The 19,315-nt window shown below is 44.3% G+C and overlaps 13 non-coding genes and 12 pseudogenes across 13 annotated transcripts; all 25 read left to right on the top strand.

Annotated features, from left to right (window-relative positions):
• Positions 1-160: 160 nt before the first annotated feature.
• Positions 161-278, top strand: LOC140020439 (5S ribosomal RNA; annotated as a pseudogene).
• A 926-nt stretch (positions 279-1,204) lies between these two features.
• LOC140017662 (5S ribosomal RNA) lies at positions 1,205-1,323 on the top strand. The gene has a single exon (XR_011823969.1). It is a non-coding gene; the product is annotated as a 5S ribosomal RNA (ribosomal RNA).
• Positions 1,324-1,734: 411 nt separating this feature from the next.
• On the top strand, positions 1,735-1,852 carry LOC140019673 (5S ribosomal RNA; annotated as a pseudogene).
• A 927-nt stretch (positions 1,853-2,779) lies between these two features.
• Positions 2,780-2,898, top strand: LOC140019683 (5S ribosomal RNA). The gene has a single exon (XR_011824646.1). It is a non-coding gene; the product is annotated as a 5S ribosomal RNA (ribosomal RNA).
• A 411-nt stretch (positions 2,899-3,309) lies between these two features.
• Positions 3,310-3,427, top strand: LOC140018533 (5S ribosomal RNA; annotated as a pseudogene).
• A 927-nt stretch (positions 3,428-4,354) lies between these two features.
• On the top strand, positions 4,355-4,473 carry LOC140019672 (5S ribosomal RNA). The gene has a single exon (XR_011824645.1). It is a non-coding gene; the product is annotated as a 5S ribosomal RNA (ribosomal RNA).
• A 411-nt stretch (positions 4,474-4,884) lies between these two features.
• Positions 4,885-5,003, top strand: LOC140019661 (5S ribosomal RNA). The gene has a single exon (XR_011824644.1). It is a non-coding gene; the product is annotated as a 5S ribosomal RNA (ribosomal RNA).
• Positions 5,004-5,414: 411 nt separating this feature from the next.
• Positions 5,415-5,532, top strand: LOC140020688 (5S ribosomal RNA; annotated as a pseudogene).
• A 926-nt stretch (positions 5,533-6,458) lies between these two features.
• LOC140019650 (5S ribosomal RNA) lies at positions 6,459-6,577 on the top strand. The gene has a single exon (XR_011824643.1). It is a non-coding gene; the product is annotated as a 5S ribosomal RNA (ribosomal RNA).
• A 411-nt stretch (positions 6,578-6,988) lies between these two features.
• LOC140020687 (5S ribosomal RNA) lies at positions 6,989-7,106 on the top strand (annotated as a pseudogene).
• A 928-nt stretch (positions 7,107-8,034) lies between these two features.
• On the top strand, positions 8,035-8,153 carry LOC140017574 (5S ribosomal RNA). Its single transcript, XR_011823882.1, has one exon. It is a non-coding gene; the product is annotated as a 5S ribosomal RNA (ribosomal RNA).
• Positions 8,154-8,564: 411 nt separating this feature from the next.
• On the top strand, positions 8,565-8,683 carry LOC140018002 (5S ribosomal RNA). The gene has a single exon (XR_011824306.1). It is a non-coding gene; the product is annotated as a 5S ribosomal RNA (ribosomal RNA).
• Positions 8,684-9,094: 411 nt separating this feature from the next.
• Positions 9,095-9,212, top strand: LOC140019671 (5S ribosomal RNA; annotated as a pseudogene).
• A 925-nt stretch (positions 9,213-10,137) lies between these two features.
• LOC140019670 (5S ribosomal RNA) lies at positions 10,138-10,255 on the top strand (annotated as a pseudogene).
• Positions 10,256-11,182: 927 nt separating this feature from the next.
• On the top strand, positions 11,183-11,301 carry LOC140019639 (5S ribosomal RNA). The gene has a single exon (XR_011824642.1). It is a non-coding gene; the product is annotated as a 5S ribosomal RNA (ribosomal RNA).
• A 411-nt stretch (positions 11,302-11,712) lies between these two features.
• Positions 11,713-11,830, top strand: LOC140019669 (5S ribosomal RNA; annotated as a pseudogene).
• Positions 11,831-12,749: 919 nt separating this feature from the next.
• Positions 12,750-12,868, top strand: LOC140017661 (5S ribosomal RNA). The gene has a single exon (XR_011823968.1). It is a non-coding gene; the product is annotated as a 5S ribosomal RNA (ribosomal RNA).
• Positions 12,869-13,279: 411 nt separating this feature from the next.
• LOC140019668 (5S ribosomal RNA) lies at positions 13,280-13,397 on the top strand (annotated as a pseudogene).
• A 927-nt stretch (positions 13,398-14,324) lies between these two features.
• LOC140019628 (5S ribosomal RNA) lies at positions 14,325-14,443 on the top strand. Its single transcript, XR_011824641.1, has one exon. It is a non-coding gene; the product is annotated as a 5S ribosomal RNA (ribosomal RNA).
• A 411-nt stretch (positions 14,444-14,854) lies between these two features.
• On the top strand, positions 14,855-14,972 carry LOC140018264 (5S ribosomal RNA; annotated as a pseudogene).
• A 927-nt stretch (positions 14,973-15,899) lies between these two features.
• Positions 15,900-16,018, top strand: LOC140019616 (5S ribosomal RNA). The gene has a single exon (XR_011824639.1). It is a non-coding gene; the product is annotated as a 5S ribosomal RNA (ribosomal RNA).
• Positions 16,019-16,429: 411 nt separating this feature from the next.
• Positions 16,430-16,548, top strand: LOC140019603 (5S ribosomal RNA). The gene has a single exon (XR_011824638.1). It is a non-coding gene; the product is annotated as a 5S ribosomal RNA (ribosomal RNA).
• Positions 16,549-16,959: 411 nt separating this feature from the next.
• Positions 16,960-17,077, top strand: LOC140020686 (5S ribosomal RNA; annotated as a pseudogene).
• A 927-nt stretch (positions 17,078-18,004) lies between these two features.
• On the top strand, positions 18,005-18,123 carry LOC140019592 (5S ribosomal RNA). The gene has a single exon (XR_011824637.1). It is a non-coding gene; the product is annotated as a 5S ribosomal RNA (ribosomal RNA).
• Positions 18,124-18,534: 411 nt separating this feature from the next.
• Positions 18,535-18,652, top strand: LOC140018262 (5S ribosomal RNA; annotated as a pseudogene).
• Positions 18,653-19,315: the final 663 nt, after the last annotated feature.

Genomic DNA, 19,315 nt, shown 5'->3' with positions numbered 1-19,315 from the left:
AAAAAAGGTGCAAAGCAACAAGAAAAAAATATAAAAGTAAATAAATAAAAGGATGAGAGGAAATTCATGAATTGACGCTTAGAATGAATTCGGGTCCAGAAAAGCCAAACTGCTTCACAGGACGTGGCAGTTTAAAAGAATAAAGCGAAAGGAACATGGCGGGTGCGATCATACCAGCACTAATGCACCGGATCCCATCAGAACTTCGAAGTTAAGCGTGCATGGGCGACAGTAGTACTAGGATGGGTGACCCTAGGCCGGTCAACGGGTCGGGTCTACACCCGGATCCGGATCGGATCCCTGAAATTTTTGCGGGTATGGGTAGGGATTTAATTCCGTTATCCGGATCCGGATCCGTTTTTTCAAACAAAAAAACGGGTCGGATACGGAATATAGTATTCCGACCGTACTAGACCCGGATCCGGATATAAATGATTTAATAATTTATAAAAAATATATATTATCAATATAATTTGATTAGGATGATGTATTTGAGTAAAATCAATTTGATTTATTTTCTTATTTGGTTTTTTCTTTGCATTAGCTAGAAATTAGTTTACAAATATATCTCTTTCTCTTTTTTGTTAGAAATTATAAATTTTGACAAATTTGTTCGGGTAGACCCGACCCGGATCCGAGACTCGCCGGGTCCGGATCCGGAACACCGAATAAAAGACCCGTCGGGTAAACGGGTCGGATCCGGGTCCGGGTCCGTAATAATGAATTCCGGCCCGGACCCGGCCCGTTGACACCCCTAGGTGACCCCCTGGGAAATCCTCGTGTTGCACCCCTCCCTTTTTTGTTTCGAAATCCAAATTTCCCCTTCGTTCTTTATGCTATAGTAATTTAGCTCCGTCGGAACGATTGCTTTATATTTTGCTTCTCATCAAAGCATGAAGGCGGATCTGAAGGCGCGAGACAAGTCAGGAACGGTACGGCTGGATCGAAGCCCGGATCGTCGGTCAAAGTTGTCGGCGCAAATGTATAAGCGCAAGCGTGAAGGATCAATTTCAGGATAATTGAGAGTTGCGCGACGAGGGAAAAAAAAATGGTGCAAATCAACAAGAAAAAAATGTAAAAGTAAATAAATAAAAGGATGAGGGGAAATTCTTGAATTGACGCTTAAAATGAATTCGGGTCCAGAAAAGCCACACTGCTTCACAGGACGGGGCAGTTTAAAAGAATAAAGCGAAAGGAACATGGCGGGTGCGATCATACCAGCACTAATGCACCGGATCCCATCAGAACTCCGAAGTTAAGCGTGCTTGGGCGAGAGTAGTACTAGGATGGATGACCCCCTGGGAAGTCCTCGTGTTGCACCCCTCGCTTTTTTGTTTCGAAATCCAAATTTCCTCTTCGTTCTTTATGCTATAGTAATTTAGCTCCGTCGGAACGATTGCTTTATATTTTGCTAGTTATCGAAGCATGAAGGCGGATCTGAAGGCGCGAGACAAGTCAGGAACGGTACGGCTGGATCGAAGCCCGGATCGTCGGTCAAGGTTGTCGGCGCAAATGTATAAGCGCAAGCGTGAAGGATCACTTTCAGGATAATTGAGAGTTGTGCGACGAGGGAAAAAAAAGGTGCAAAGCAACAAGAAAAAAATATAAAAGTAAATAAATAAAAGGATGAGAGGAAATTCATGAATTGACGCTTAGAATGAATTCGGGTCCAGAAAAGCCAAACTGCTTCACAGGACGTGGCAGTTTAAAAGAATAAAGCGAAAGGAACATGGCGGGTGCGATCATACCAGCACTAATGCACCGGATCCCATCAGAACTTCGAAGTTAAGCGTGCTTGGGCGACAGTAGTACTAGGATGGGTGACCCTAGGCCGGTCAACGGGTCGGGTCTACACCCGGATCCGGATCGGATCCCTGAAATTTTTGCGGGTATGGGTAGGGATTTAATTCCGTTATCCGGATCCGGATCCGTTTTTTCAAACAAAAAAACGGGTCGGATACGGAATATAGTATTCCGACCCGTACTAGACCCGGATCCGGATATAAATGATTTAATAATTTATAAAAAATATATATTATCAATATAATTTGATTAGGATGATGTATTTGAGTAAAATCAATTTGATTTATTTTCTTATTTGGTTTTTTCTTTGCATTAGCTAGAAATTTGTTTACAAATATATCTTTTTCTCTTTTTTGTTAGAAATTATAAATTTTGGTAAATTTGTTCGGGTAGACCCGACCCGGATCCGAGACTCGCTGGGTCCGGATCCGGAACACCGAATAAAAGACCCGTCGGGTAAACGGGTCGGATCCGGGTCCGGGTCCGGAATAAAGAATTCCGGCCCGGACCCGGCCCGTTGACACCCCTAGGTGACCCCCTGGGAAATCCTCGTGTTGCAACCCTCCCTTTTTTGTTTCGAAATCCAAATTTCCCCTTCGTTCTTTATGTTGTAGTAATTTAGCTCCGTCGGAACGATTGCTTTATATTTTGCTTCTCATCGAAGCATGAAGGCGGATCTGAAGGCGCGAGACAAGTCAGGAACGGTACGGCTGGATCGAAGCCCGGATCGTCGGTCAAAGTTGTCGGCGCAAATGTATAAGCGCAAGCGTGAAGAATCAATTTCAGGATAATTGAGAGTTGCGCGACGAGGGAAAAAAAAATGGTGCAAATCAACAAGAAAAAAATGTAAAAGTAAATAAATAAAAGGATGAGGGGAAATTCTTGAATTGACGCTTAAAATGAATTCGGGTCCAGAAAAGCCACACTGCTTCACAGGACGGGGCAGTTTAAAAGAATAAAGCGAAAGGAACATGGCGGGTGCGATCATACCAGCACTAATGCACCGGATCCCATCAGAACTCCGAAGTTAAGCGTGCTTGGGCGAGAGTAGTACTAGGATGGGTGACCCCCTGGGAAGTCCTCGTGTTGCACCCCTCCCTTTTTTGTTTCGAAATCCAAATTTCCCCTTCGTTCTTTATGCTGTAGTAATTTAGCTCCGTCGGAACGATTGCTTTATATTTTGCTTCTTATCGAAGCATGAAGGCGGATCTGAAGGCGCGAGACAAGTCAGGAACGGTACGGCTGGATCGAAGCCCGGATCGTCGGTCAAGGTTGTCGGCGCAAATGTATAAGCGCAAGCGTGAAGGATCACTTTCAGGATAATTGAGAGTTGTGCGACGAGGGAAAAAAAAGGTGCAAAGCAACAAGAAAAAAATATAAAAGTAAATAAATAAAAGGATGAGAGGAAATTCATGAATTGACGCTTAGAATGAATTCGGGTCCAGAAAAGCCAAACTGCTTCACAGGACGTGGCAGTTTAAAAGAATAAAGCGAAAGGAACATGGCTGGTGCGATCATACCAGCACTAATGCACCGGATCCCATCAGAACTCCGAAGTTAAGCGTGCTTGGGCGACAGTAGTACTAGGATGGGTGACCCTAGGCCGGTCAACGGGTCGGGTCTACACCCGGATCCGGATCGGATCCCTGAAATTTTTGCGGGTATGGGTAGGGATTTAATTCCGTTATCCGGATCCGGATCCGTTTTTTCAAACAAAAAAACGGGTCGGATACGGAATATAGTATTCCGACCCGTACTAGACCCGGATCCGGATATAAATGATTTAATAATTTATAAAAAATATATATTATCAATATAATTTGATTAGGATGATGTATTTGAGTAAAATCAATTTGATTTATTTTCTTATTTGGTTTTTTCTTTGCATTAGCTAGAAATTAGTTTACAAATATATCTTTTTCTCTTTTTTGTTAGAAATTATAAATTTTGGTAAATTTCTTCGGGTAGACCCGACCCGGATCCGAGACTCGCTGGGTCCGGATCCGGAACACCGAATAAAAGACCCGTCGGGTAAACGGGTCGGATCCGGGTCCGGGTCCGGAATAAAGAATTCCGGCCCGGACCCGGCCCGTTGACACCCCTAGGTGACCCCCTGGGAAATCCTCGTGTTGCAACCCTCCCTTTTTTGTTTCGAAATCCAAATTTCCCCTTCGTTCTTTATGTTGTAGTAATTTAGCTCCGTCGGAACGATTGCTTTATATTTTGCTTCTCATCGAAGCATGAAGGCGGATCTGAAGGCGCGAGACAAGTCAGGAACGGTACGGCTGGATCGAAGCCCGGATCGTCGGTCAAAGTTGTCGGCGCAAATGTATAAGCGCAAGCGTGAAGAATCAATTTCAGGATAATTGAGAGTTGCGCGACGAGGGAAAAAAAAATGGTGCAAATCAACAAGAAAAAAATGTAAAAGTAAATAAATAAAAGGATGAGGGGAAATTCTTGAATTGACGCTTAAAATGAATTCGGGTCCAGAAAAGCCACACTGCTTCACAGGACGGGGCAGTTTAAAAGAATAAAGCGAAAGGAACATGGCGGGTGCGATCATACCAGCACTAATGCACCGGATCCCATCAGAACTCCGAAGTTAAGCGTGCTTGGGCGAGAGTAGTACTAGGATGGGTGACCCCCTGGGAAGTCCTCGTGTTGCACCCCTCCCTTTTTTGTTTCGAAATCCAAATTTCCCCTTCGTTCTTTATGCTGTAGTAATTTAGCTCCGTCGGAACGATTGCTTTATATTTTGCTTCTTATCGAAGCATGAAGGCGGATCTGAAGGCGCGAGACAAGTCAGGAACGGTACGGCTGGATCGAAGCCCGGATCGTCGGTCAAGGTTGTCGGCGCAAATGTATAAGCGCAAGCGTGAAGGATCACTTTCAGGATAATTGAGAGTTGTGCGACGAGGGAAAAAAAAGGTGCAAAGCAACAAGAAAAAAATATAAAAGTAAATAAATAAAAGGATGAGAGGAAATTCATGAATTGACGCTTAGAATGAATTCGGGTCCAGAAAATCCAAACTGCTTCACAGGACGTGGCAGTTTAAAAGAATAAAGCGAAAGGAACATGGTGGGTGCGATCATACCAGCACTAATGCACCGGATCCCATCAGAACTCCGAAGTTAAGCGTGCTTGGGCGAGAGTAGTACTAGGATGGGTGACCCCCTGGGAAGTCCTCGTGTTGCACCCCTCCCTTTTTTGTTTCGAAATCCAAATTTCCCCTTCGTTCTTTATGCTGTAGTAATTTAGCTCCGTCGGAACGATTGCTTTATATTTTGCTTCTTATCGAAGCATGAAGGCGGATCTGAAGGCGCGAGACAAGTCAGGAACGGTACGGCTGGATCGAAGCCCGGATCGTCGGTCAAAGTTGTCGGCGCAAATGTATAAGCGCAAGCGTGAAGGATCAATTTCAGGATAATTGAGAGTTGTGCGACGAGGGAAAAAAAAGGTGCAAAGCAACAAGAAAAAAATATAAAAGTAAATAAATAAAAGGATGAGAGGAAATTCATGAATTGACGCTTAGAATGAATTCGGGTCCAGAAAAGCCAAACTGCTTCACAGGACGTGGCAGTTTAAAAGAATAAAGCGAAAGGAACATGGCGGGTGCGATCATACCAGCACTAATGCACCGGATCCCATCAGAACTTCGAAATTAAGCGTGCTTGGGCGACAGTAGTACTAGGATGGGTGACCCTAGGCCGGTCAACGGGTCGGGTCTACACCCGGATCCGGATCGGATCGCTGAAATTTTTGCGGGTATGGGTAGGGATTTAATTCCGTTATCCGGATCCGGATCCGTTTTTTCAAACAAAAAAACGGGTCGGATACGGAATATAGTATTCCGACCCGTACTAGACCCGGATCCGGATATAAATGATTTGATAATTTATAAAAAATATATATTATCAATATAATTTGATTAGGATGATGTATTTGAGTAAAATCAATTTGATTTATTTTCTTATTTGGTTTTTTCTTTGCATTAGCTAGAAATTAGTTTACAAATATATCTCTTTCTCTTTTTTGTTAGAAATTATAAATTTTGGCAAATTTGTTCGGGTAGACCCGACCCGGATCCGAGACTCGCCGGGTCCGGATCCGGAACACCGAATAAAAGACCCGTCGGGTAAACGGGTCGGATCCGGGTCCGGGTCCGGAATAATGAATTCCGGCCCGGACCCGGCCCGTTGACACCCCTAGGTGACCCCCTGGGAAATCCTCGTGTTGCACCCCTTCCTTTTTTGTTTCGAAATCCAAATTTCCCCTTCGTTCTTTATGCTGTAGTAATTTAGCTCCGTCGGAACGATTGCTTTATATTTTGCTTCTCATCGAAGCATGAAGGCGGATCTGAAGGCGCGAGACAAGTCAGGAACGGTACGGCTGGATCGAAGCCCGGATCGTCGGTCAAAGTTGTCGGCGCAAATGTATAAGCGCAAGCGTGAAAGATCAATTTCAGGATAATTGAGAGTTGCGCGACGAGGGAAAAAAAATGGTGCAAATCAACAAGAAAAAAATGTAAAAGTAAATAAATAAAAGGATGAGGGGAAATTCTTGAATTGACGCTTAAAATGAATTCGGGTCCAGAAAAGCCACACTGCTTCACAGGACGAGGCAGTTTAAAAGAATAAAACGAAAGGAACATGGCGGGTGCGATCATACCAGCACTAATGCACCGGATCCCATCAGAACTCCGAAGTTAAGCGTGCTTGGGCGAGAGTAGTACTAGGATGGGTGACCCCCTGGGAAGTCCTCGTGTTGCACCCCTCCCTTTTTTGTTTCGAAATCCAAATTTCCCCTTCGTTCTTTATGCTGTAGTAATTTAGCTCCGTCGGAACGATTGCTTTATATTTTGCTTCTCATCGAAGCATGAAGGCGGATCTGAAGGCGCGAGACAAGTCAGGAACGGTACGGCTGGATCGAAGCTCGGATCGTCGGTCAAAGTTGTCGGCGCAAATGTATAAGCGCAAGCGTGAAGGATCAATTTCAGGATAATTGAGAGTTGTGCGACGAGGGAAAAAAAAGGTGCAAAGCAACAAGAAAAAAATATAAAAGTAAATAAATAAAAGGATGAGAGGAAATTCATGAATTGACGCTTAGAATGAATTCGGGTCCAGAAAAGCCAAACTGCTTCACAGGACGTGGCAGTTTAAAAGAATAAAGCGAAAGGAACATGGCGGGTGCGATCATACCAGCACTAATGCACCGGATCCCATCAGAACTTCGAAATTAAGCGTGCTTGGGCGACAGTAGTACTAGGATGGGTGACCCTAGGCCGGTCAACGGGTCGGGTCTACACCCGGATCCGGATCGGATCGCTGAAATTTTTGCGGGTATGGGTAGGGATTTAATTCCGTTATCCGGATCCGGATCCGTTTTTTCAAACAAAAAAACGGGTCGGATACGGAATATAGTATTCCGACCCGTACTAGACCCGGATCCGGATATAAATGATTTAATAATTTATAAAAAATATATATTATCAATATAATTTGATTAGGATGATGTATTTGAGTAAAATCAATTTGATTTATTTTCTTATTTGGTTTTTTCTTTGCATTAGCTAGAAATTAGTTTACAAATATATCTTTTTCTCTTTTTTGTTAGAAATTATAAATTTTGGCAAATTTGTTCGGGTAGACCCGACCCGGATCCGAGACTCGCCGGGTCCGGATCCGGAACACCGAATAAAAGACCCGTCGGGTAAACGGGTCGGATCCGGGTCCGGGTCCGGAATAAAGAATTCCGGCCCGGACCCGGCCCGTTGACACCCCTAGGTGACCCCCTGGGAAATCCTCGTGTTGCACCCCTCCCTTTTTTGTTTCGAAATCCAAATTTCCCCTTCGTTCTTTATGCTGTAGTAATTTAGCTCCGTCGGAACGATTGCTTTATATTTTGCTTCTCATCGAAGCATGAAGGCGGATCTGAAGGCGCGAGACAAGTCAGGAACGGTACGGCTGGATCGAAGCCCGGATCGTCGGTCAAAGTTGTCGGCGCAAATGTATAAGCGCAAGCGTGAAGGATCAATTTCAGGATAATTGAGAGTTGCGCGACGAGGGAAAAAAAAAATGGTGCAAATCAACAAGAAAAAAATGTAAAAGTAAATAAATAAAAGGATGAGGGGAAATTCTTGAATTGACGCTTAAAATGAATTCGGGTCCAGAAAAGCCACACTGCTTCACAGGACGGGGCAGTTTAAAAGAATAAAGCGAAAGGAACATGGTGGGTGCGATCATACCAGCGCTAATGCACCGGATCCCATCAGAACTCCGAAGTTAAGCGTGCTTGGGCGAGAGTAGTACTAGGATGGGTGACCCCCTGGGAAGTCCTCGTGTTGCACCCCTCCCTTTTTTGTTTCGAAATCCAAATTTCCCCTTCGTTCTTTATGCTGTAGTAATTTAGCTCCGTCGGAACGATTGCTTTATATTTTGCTTCTTATCGAAGCATGAAGGCGGATCTGAAGGCGCGAGACAAGTCAGGAACGGTACGGCTGGATCGAAGCCCGGATCGTCGGTCAAGGTTGTCGGCGCAAATGTATAAGCGCAAGCGTGAAGGATCACTTTCAGGATAATTGAGAGTTGTGCGACGAGGGAAAAAAAAGGTGCAAAGCAACAAGAAAAAAATATAAAAGTAAATAAATAAAAGGATGAGAGGAAATTCATGAATTGACGCTTAGAATGAATTCGGGTCCAGAAAAGCCAAACTGCTTCACAGGACGTGGCAGTTTAAAAGAATAAAGCGAAAGGAACATGGCGGGTGCGATCATACCAGCACTAATGCACCGGATCCCATCAGAACTCCGAAGTTAAGCGTGCTTGGGCGACAGTAGTACTAGGATGGGTGACCCCCTGGGAAGTCCTCGTGTTGCACCCCTCCCTTTTTTGTTTCGAAATCCAAATTTCCCCTTCGTTCTTTATGCTGTAGTAATTTAGCTCCGTCGGAACGATTGCTTTATATTTTGCTTCTCATCGAAGCATGAAGGCGGATCTGAAGGCGCGAGACAAGTCAGGAACGGTACGGCTGGATCGAAGCCCGGATCGTCGGTCAAAGTTGTCGGCGCAAATGTATAAGCGCAAGCGTGAAGGATCAATTTCAGGATAATTGAGAGTTGTGCGACGAGGGAAAAAAAAGGTGCAAAGCAACAAGAAAAAAATATAAAAGTAAATAAATAAAAGGATGAGAGGAAATTCATGAATTGACGCTTAGAATGAATTCGGGTCCAGAAAAGCCAAACTGCTTCACAGGACGTGACAGTTTAAAAGAATAAAGCGAAAGGAACATGGCGGGTGCGATCATACCAGCACTAATGCACCGGATCCCATCAGAACTTCGAAGTTAAGCGTGCTTGGGCGACAGTAGTACTAGGATGGGTGACCCTAGGCCGGTCAACGGGTCGGGTCTACACCCGGATCCGGATCGGATCCCTGAAATTTTTGCGGGTATGGGTAGGGATTTAATTCCGTTATCCGGATCCGGATCCGTTTTTTCAAACAAAAAAACGGGTCGGATACGGAATATAGTATTCCGACCCGTATTAGACCCGGATCCGGATATAAATGATTTAATAATTTATAAAAAATATATATTATCAATATAATTTGATTAGGATGATGTATTTGAGTAAAATCAATTTGTTTTATTTTCTTATTTGGTTTTTTCTTTGCATTAGCTAGAAATTTGTTTACAAATATATCTTTTTCTCTTTTTTGTTAGAAATTATAAATTTTGGCAAATTTGTTCGGGTAGACCCGACCCGGATCCGAGACTCGTCGGGTCCGGATCCGGAACACCGAATAAAAGACCCGTCGGGTAAACGGGTCGGATCCGGGTCCGGGTCCGGAATAATGAATTCCGGCCCGGACCCGGCCCGTTGACACCCCTAGGTGACCCCCTGGGAAATCCTAGTGTTGCACCCCTCCCTTTTTTGTTTCGAAATCTAAATTTCCCCTTCGTTCTTTATGCTGTAGTAATTTAGCTCCGTCGGAACGATTGCTTTATATTTTGCTTCTCATCGAAGCATGAAGGCGAATCTGAAGGCGCGAGACAAGTCAGGAACGGTACGGCTGGATCGAAGCCCGGATCGTCGGTCAAAGTTGTCGGCGCAAATGTATAAGCGCAAGCGTGAAGGATCAATTTCAGGATAATTGAGAGTTGTGCGACGAGGGAAAAAAAAGGTGCAAAGCAACAAGAAAAAAATATAAAAGTAAATAAATAAAAGGATGAGAGGAAATTCATGAATTGACGCTTAGAATGAATTCGGGTCCAGAAAAGCCAAACTGCTTCACAAGACGTGGCAGTTTAAAAGAATAAAGCGAAAGGAACATGGCGGGTGCGATCATACCAGCACTAATGCACCGGATCCCATCAGAACTTCGAAGTTAAGCGTGCTTGGGCGACAGTAGTACTAGGATGGGTGACCCTAGGCCGGTCAACGGGTCGGGTCTACACCCGGATCCGGATCGGATCCCTGAAATTTTTGCGGGTATGGGTAGGGATTTAATTCCGTAATCCGGATCCGGATCCGTTTTTTCAAACAAAAAAACGGGTCGGATACGGAATATAGTATTCCGACCCGTACTAGACCCGGATCCGGATATAAATGATTTAATAATTTATAAAAAATATATATTATCAATATAATTTGATTAGGATGATGTATTTGAGTAAAATCAATTTGATTTATTTTCTTATTTGGTTTTTTCTTTGCATTAGCTAGAAATTAGTTTACAAATATATCTCTTTCTCTTTTTTGTTAGAAATTATAAATTTTGGCAAATTTGTTCGGGTAGACCCGACCCGGATCCGAGACTCGTCGGGTCCGGATCCGGAACACCGAATAAAAGACCCGTCGGGTAAACGGGTCGGATCCGGGTCCGGGTCCGGAATAATGAATTTCGGCCCGGACCCGGCCCGTTGACACCCCTAGGTGACCCCCTGGGAAATCCTCGTGTTGCACCCCTTCCTTTTTTGTTTCGAAATCCAAATTTCCCCTTCGTTCTTTATGCTGTAGTAATTTAGCTCCGTCGGAACGATTGCTTTATATTTTGCTTCTCATCGAAGCATGAAGGCGGATCTGAAGGCGCGAGACAAGTCAGGAACGGTACGGCTGGATCGAAACCCGGATCGTCGGTCAAAGTTGTCGGCGCAAATGTATAAGCGCAAGCGTGAAGGATCAATTTCAGGATAATTGAGAGTTGCGCGACGAGGGAAAAAAAAATGGTGCAAATCAACAAGAAAAAAATGTAAAAGTAAATAAATAAAAGGATGAGGGGAAATTCTTGAATTGACGCTTAAAATGAATTCGGGTCCAGAAAAGCCACACTGCTTCACAGGACGGGGCAGTTTAAAAGAATAAAACGAAAGGAACATGGCGGGTGCGATCATACCAGCACTAATGCACCGGATCCCATCAGAACTCCGAAGTTAAGCGTGCTTGGGCGAGAGTAGTACTAGGATGGGTGACCCCCTGGGAAGTCCTCGTGTTGCACCCCTCCCTTTTTTGTTTCGAAATCCAAATTTCCCCTTCGTTCTTTATGCTGTAGTAATTTAGCTCCGTCGGAACGATTGCTTTATATTTTGCTTCTCATCGAAGCATGAAGGCGGATCTGAAGGCGCGAGACAAGTCAGGAACGGTACGGCTGGATCGAAGCCCGGATCGTCGGTCAAAGTTGTCGGCGCAAATGTATAAGCGCAAGCGTGAAGGATCAATTTCAGGATAATTGAGAGTTGTGCGACGAGGGAAAAAAAAGGTGCAAAGCAACAAGAAAAAAATATAAAAGTAAATAAATAAAAGGATGAGAGGAAATTCATGAATTGACGCTTAGAATGAATTCGGGTCCAGAAAAGCCAAACTTCTTCACAGGACGTGGCAGTTTAAAAGAATAAAGCGAAAGGAACATGGCGGGTGCGATCATACCAGCACTAATGCACCGGATCCCATCAGAACTTCGAAGTTAAGCGTGCTTGGGCGACAGTAGTACTAGGATGGGTGACCCTAGGCCGGTCAACGGGTCGGGTCTACACCCGGATCCGGATCGGATCCCTGAAATTTTTGCGGGTATGGGTACGGATTTAATTCCGTTAACCGGATCCGGATCCGTTTTTTCAAACAAAAAAACGGGTCGAATACGGAATATAGTATTCCGACCCGTATTAGACCCGGATCCGGATATAAATGATTTAATAATTTATAAAAAAAATATATTATCAATATAATTTGATTAGGATGATGTATTTGAGTAAAATCAATTTGATTTATTTTCTTATTTGGTTTTTTCTTTGCATTAGCTAGAAATTTGTTTACAAATATATCTTTTTCTCTTTTTGTTAGAAATTATAAATTTTGGCAAATTTGTTCGGGTAGACCCGACCCGGATCCGAGACTCGCCGGGTCCGGATCCGGAACACCGAATAAAAGACCCGTCGGGTAAACGGGTCGGATCCGGGTCCGGAATAATGAATTCCGGCCCGGACCCGGCCCGTTGACACCCCTAGGTGACCCCCTGGGAAATCCTCGTGTTGCACCCCTCCCTTTTTGTTTCGAAATCCAAATTTCCCCTTCGTTCTTTATGCTGTAGTAATTTAGCTCCGTCGGAACGATTGCTTTATATTTTGCTTCTCATCGAAGCATGAAGGCGGATCTGAAGGCGCGAGACAAGTCAGGAACGGTACGGCTGGATCGAAGCCCGGATCGTCGGTCAAAGTTGTCGGCGCAAATGTATAAGCGCAAGCGTGAAGGATCAATTTCAGGATAATTGAGAGTTGCGCGACGAGGGAAAAAAAAATGGTGCAAATCAACAAGAAAAAAATGTAAAAGTAAATAAATAAAAGGATGAGGGGAAATTCTTGAATTGACGCTTAAAATGAATTCGGGTCCAGAAAAGCCACACTGCTTCACAGGACGGGGCAGTTTAAAAGAATAAAGCGAAAGGAACATGGCGGGTGCGATCATACCAGCACTAATGCACCGGATCCCATCAGAACTCCGAAGTTAAGCGTGCTTGGGCGAGAGTAGTACTAGGATGGATGACCCCCTGGGAAGTCCTCGTGTTGCACCCCTCGCTTTTTTGTTTCGAAATCCAAATTTCCTCTTCGTTCTTTATGCTATAGTAATTTAGCTCCGTCGGAACGATTGCTTTATATTTTGCTAGTTATCGAAGCATGAAGGCGGATCTGAAGGCGCGAGACAAGTCAGGAACGGTACGGCTGGATCGAAGCCCGGATCGTCGGTCAAGGTTGTCGGCGCAAATGTATAAGCGCAAGCGTGAAGGATCACTTTCAGGATAATTGAGAGTTGTGCGACGAGGGAAAAAAAAGGTGCAAAGCAACAAGAAAAAAATATAAAAGTAAATAAATAAAAGGATGAGAGGAAATTCATGAATTGACGCTTAGAATGAATTCGGGTCCAGAAAAGCCAAACTGCTTCACAGGACGTGGCAGTTTAAAAGAATAAAGCGAAAGGAACATGGCGGGTGCGATCATACCAGCACTAATGCACCGGATCCCATCAGAACTTCGAAGTTAAGCGTGCTTGGGCGACAGTAGTACTAGGATGGGTGACCCTAGGCCGGTCAACGGGTCGGGTCTACACCCGGATCCGGATCGGATCCCTGAAATTTTTGCGGGTATGGGTAGGGATTTAATTCCGTTATCCGGATCCGGATCCGTTTTTTCAAACAAAAAAACGGGTCGGATACGGAATATAGTATTCCGACCCGTACTAGACCCGGATCCGGATATAAATGATTTAATAATTTATAAAAAATATATATTATCAATATAATTTGATTAGGATGATGTATTTGAGTAAAATCAATTTGATTTATTTTCTTATTTGGTTTTTTCTTTGCATTAGCTAGAAATTAGTTTACAAATATATCTTTTTCTCTTTTTTGTTAGAAATTATAAATTTTGGTAAATTTCTTCGGGTAGACCCGACCCGGATCCGAGACTCGCTGGGTCCGGATCCGGAACACCGAATAAAAGACCCGTCGGGTAAACGGGTCGGATCCGGGTCCGGGTCCGGAATAAAGAATTCCGGCCCGGACCCGGCCCGTTGACACCCCTAGGTGACCCCCTGGGAAATCCTCGTGTTGCAACCCTCCCTTTTTTGTTTCGAAATCCAAATTTCCCCTTCGTTCTTTATGTTGTAGTAATTTAGCTCCGTCGGAACGATTGCTTTATATTTTGCTTCTCATCGAAGCATGAAGGCGGATCTGAAGGCGCGAGACAAGTCAGGAACGGTACGGCTGGATCGAAGCCCGGATCGTCGGTCAAAGTTGTCGGCGCAAATGTATAAGCGCAAGCGTGAAGAATCAATTTCAGGATAATTGAGAGTTGCGCGACGAGGGAAAAAAAAATGGTGCAAATCAACAAGAAAAAAATGTAAAAATAAATAAATAAAAGGATGAGGGGAAATTCTTGAATTGACGCTTAAAATGAATTCGGGTCCAGAAAAGCCACACTGCTTCACAGGACGGGGCAGTTTAAAAGAATAAAGCGAAAGGAACATGGCGGGTGCGATCATACCAGCACTAATGCACCGGATCCCATCAGAACTCCGAAGTTAAGCGTGCTTGGGCGAGAGTAGTACTAGGATGGGTGACCCCCTGGGAAGTCCTCGTGTTGCACCCCTCCCTTTTTTGTTTCGAAATCCAAATTTCCCCTTCGTTCTTTATGCTGTAGTAATTTAGCTCCGTCGGAACGATTGCTTTATATTTTGCTTCTTATCGAAGCATGAAGGCGGATCTGAAGGCGCGAGACAAGTCAGGAACGGTACGGCTGGATCGAAGCCCGGATCGTCGGTCAAGGTTGTCGGCGCAAATGTATAAGCGCAAGCGTGAAGGATCACTTTCAGGATAATTGAGAGTTGTGCGACGAGGGAAAAAAAAGGTGCAAAGCAACAAGAAAAAAATATAAAAGTAAATAAATAAAAGGATGAGAGGAAATTCATGAATTGACGCTTAGAATGAATTCGGGTCCAGAAAAGCCAAACTGCTTCACAGGACGTGGCAGTTTAAAAGAATAAAGCGAAAGGAACATGGCGGGTGCGATCATACCAGCACTAATGCACCGGATCCCATCAGAACTCCGAAGTTAAGCGTGCTTGGGCGACAGTAGTACTAGGATGGGTGACCCTAGGCCGGTCAACGGGTCGGGTCTAGACCCGGATCCGGATCGGATCCCTGAAATTTTTGCGGGTATGGGTAGGGATTTAATTCCGTTATCCGGATCCGCATCCATTTTTTCAAACAAAAAAACGGGTCGGATACGGAATATAGTATTCCGACCCGTATTAGACCCGGATCCGGATATAAATGATTTAATAATTTATAAAAAATATATATTATCAATATAATTTGATTAGGATGATGTATTTGAGTAAAATCAATTTGATTTATTTTCTTATTTGGTTTTTTCTTTGCATTAGTTAGAAATTAGTTTACAAATATATCTTTTTCTCTTTTTTGTTAGAAATTATAAATTTTGGCAAATTTGTTCGGGTAGACCCGACCCGGATCCGAGACTCGCCGGGTCCGGATCCGGAACACAGAATAAAAGACCCGTCGGGTAAACGGGTCGGATCCGGGTCCGGGTCCGGAATAAAGAATTCCGGCCCGGACCCGGCCCGTTGACACCCCTAGGTGACCCCCTGGGAAATCCTCGTGTTGCAACCCTCCCTTTTTTGTTTCGAAATCCAAATTTCCCCTTCGTTCTTTATGTTGTAGTAATTTAGCTCCGTCGGAACGATTGCTTTATATTTTGCTTCTCATCGAAGCATGAAGGCGGATCTGAAGGCGCGAGACAAGTCAGGAACGGTACGGCTGGATCGAAGCCCGGATCGTCGGTCAAAGTTGTCGGCGCAAATGTATAAGCGCAAGCGTGAAGAATCAATTTCAGGATAATTGAGAGTTGCGCGACGAGGGAAAAAAAAATGGTGCAAATCAACAAGAAAAAAATGTAAAAGTAAATAAATAAAAGGATGAGGGGAAATTCTTGAATTGACGCTTAAAATGAATTCGGGTCCAGAAAAGCCACACTGCTTCACAGGACGGGGCAGTTTAAAAGAATAAAGCGAAAGGAACATGGCGGGTGCGATCATACCAGCACTAATGCACCGGATCCCATCAGAACTCCGAAGTTAAGCGTGCTTGGGCGAGAGTAGTACTAGGATGGGTGACCCCCTGGGAAGTCCTCGTGTTGCACCCCTCCCTTTTTTGTTTCGAAATCCAAATTTCCCCTTCGTTCTTTATGCTGTAGTAATTTAGCTCCGTCGGAACGATTGCTTTATATTTTGCTTCTTATCGAAGCATGAAGGCGGATCTGAAGGCGCGAGACAAGTCAGGAACGGTACGGCTGGATCGAAGCCCGGATCGTCGGTCAAGGTTGTCGGCGCAAATGTATAAGCGCAAGCGTGAAGGATCACTTTCAGGATAATTGAGAGTTGTGCGACGAGGGAAAAAAAAGGTGCAAAGCAACAAGAAAAAAATATAAAAGTAAATAAATAAAAGGATGAGAGGAAATTCATGAATTGACGCTTAGAATGAATTCGGGTCCAGAAAAGCCAAACTGCTTCACAGGACGTGGCAGTTTAAAAGAATAAAGCGAAAGGAACATGGTGGGTGCGATCATACCAGCACTAATGCACCGGATCCCATCAGAACTCCGAAGTTAAGCGTGCTTGGGCGAGAGTAGTACTAGGATGGGTGACCCCCTGGGAAGTCCTCGTGTTGCACCCCTCCCTTTTTTGTTTCGAAATCCAAATTTCCCCTTCGTTCTTTATGCTGTAGTAATTTAGCTCCGTCGGAACGATTGCTTTATATTTTGCTTCTTATCGAAGCATGAAGGCGGATCTGAAGGCGCGAGACAAGTCAGGAACGGTACGGCTGGATCGAAGCCCGGATCGTCGGTCAAAGTTGTCGGCGCAAATGTATAAGCGCAAGCGTGAAGGATCAATTTCAGGATAATTGAGAGTTGTGCGACGAGGGAAAAAAAAGGTGCAAAGCAACAAGAAAAAAATATAAAAGTAAATAAATAAAAGGATGAGAGGAAATTCATGAATTGACGCTTAGAATGAATTCGGGTCCAGAAAAGCCAAACTGCTTCACAGGACGTGGCAGTTTAAAAGAATAAAGCGAAAGGAACATGGCGGGTGCGATCATACCAGCACTAATGCACCGGATCCCATCAGAACTTCGAAATTAAGCGTGCTTGGGCGACAGTAGTACTAGGATGGGTGACCCTAGGCCGGTCAACGGGTCGGGTCTACACCCGGATCCGGATCGGATCGCTGAAATTTTTGCGGGTATGGGTAGGGATTTAATTCCGTTATCCGGATCCGGATCCGTTTTTTCAAACAAAAAAACGGGTCGGATACGGAATATAGTATTCCGACCCGTACTAGACCCGGATCCGGATATAAATGATTTGATAATTTATAAAAAATATATATTATCAATATAATTTGATTAGGATGATGTATTTGAGTAAAATCAATTTGATTTATTTTCTTATTTGGTTTTTTCTTTGCATTAGCTAGAAATTAGTTTACAAATATATCTCTTTCTCTTTTTTGTTAGAAATTATAAATTTTGGCAAATTTGTTCGGGTAGACCCGACCCGGATCCGAGACTCGCCGGGTCCGGATCCGGAACACCGAATAAAAGACCCGTCGGGTAAACGGGTCGGATCCGGGTCCGGGTCCGGAATAATGAATTCCGGCCCGGACCCGGCCCGTTGACACCCCTAGGTGACCCCCTGGGAAATCCTCGTGTTGCACCCCTTCCTTTTTTGTTTCGAAATCCAAATTTCCCCTTCGTTCTTTATGCTGTAGTAATTTAGCTCCGTCGGAACGATTGCTTTATATTTTGCTTCTCATCGAAGCATGAAGGCGGATCTGAAGGCGCGAGACAAGTCAGGAACGGTACGGCTGGATCGAAGCCCGGATCGTCGGTCAAAGTTGTCGGCGCAAATGTATAAGCGCAAGCGTGAAGAATCAATTTCAGGATAATTGAGAGTTGCGCGACGAGGGAAAAAAAAATGGTGCAAATCAACAAGAAAAAAATGTAAAAGTAAATAAATAAAAGGATGAGGGGAAATTCTTGAATTGACGCTTAAAATGAATTCGGGTCCAGAAAAGCCACACTGCTTCACAGGACGGGGCAGTTTAAAAGAATAAAGCGAAAGGAACATGGCGGGTGCGATCATACCAGCACTAATGCACCGGATCCCATCAGAACTCCGAAGTTAAGCGTGCTTGGGCGAGAGTAGTACTAGGATGGGTGACCCCCTGGGAAGTCCTCGTGTTGCACCCCTCCCTTTTTTGTTTCGAAATCCAAATTTCCCCTTCGTTCTTTATGCTGTAGTAATTTAGCTCCGTCGGAACGATTGCTTTATATTTTGCTTCTTATCGAAGCATGAAGGCGGATCTGAAGGCGCGAGACAAGTCAGGAACGGTACGGCTGGATCGAAGCCCGGATCGTCGGTCAAGGTTGTCGGCGCAAATGTATAAGCGCAAGCGTGAAGGATCACTTTCAGGATAATTGAGAGTTGTGCGACGAGGGAAAAAAAAGGTGCAAAGCAACAAGAAAAAAATATAAAAGTAAATAAATAAAAGGATGAGAGGAAATTCATGAATTGACGCTTAGAATGAATTCGGGTCCAGAAAAGCCAAACTGCTTCACAGGACGTGGCAGTTTAAAAGAATAAAGCGAAAGGAACATGGCGGGTGCGATCATACCAGCACTAATGCACCGGATCCCATCAGAACTCCGAAGTTAAGCGTGCTTGGGCGACAGTAGTACTAGGATGGGTGACCCTAGGCCGGTCAACGGGTCGGGTCTAGACCCGGATCCGGATCGGATCCCTGAAATTTTTGCGGGTATGGGTAGGGATTTAATTCCGTTATCCGGATCCGCATCCATTTTTTCAAACAAAAAAACGGGTCGGATACGGAATATAGTATTCCGACCCGTATTAGACCCGGATCCGGATATAAATGATTTAATAATTTATAAAAAATATATATTATCAATATAATTTGATTAGGATGATGTATTTGAGTAAAATCAATTTGATTTATTTTCTTATTTGGTTTTTTCTTTGCATTAGTTAGAAATTAGTTTGCAAATATATCTTTTTCTCTTTTTTGTTAGAAATTATAAATTTTGGCAAATTTGTTCGGGTAGACCCGACCCGGATCCGAGACTCGCCAGGTCCGGATCCGGAACACCGAATAAAAGACCCGTCGGGTAAACGGGTCGGATCCGGGTCCGGAATAATGAATTCCGGCCCGGACCCGGCCCGTTGACACCCCTAGGTGACCCCCTGGGAAATCCTCGTGTTGCACCCCTCCCTTTTTGTTTCGAAATCCAAATTTCCCCTTCGTTCTTTATGCTGTAGTAATTTAGCTCCGTCGGAACGATTGCTTTATATTTTGCTTCTCATCGAAGCATGAAGGCGGATCTGAAGGCGCGAGACAAGTCAGGAACGGTACGGCTGGATCGA

The sequence above is a fragment of the Coffea arabica genome, chromosome 11c (genome assembly GCF_036785885.1).
Source record: "Coffea arabica cultivar ET-39 chromosome 11c, Coffea Arabica ET-39 HiFi, whole genome shotgun sequence".
NCBI classification, from domain to species: Eukaryota; Viridiplantae; Streptophyta; class Magnoliopsida; order Gentianales; family Rubiaceae; genus Coffea; species Coffea arabica.
Note: the sequence above shows the minus strand (reverse complement) of the source record. Positions and strands in the feature narration are given on the sequence as shown.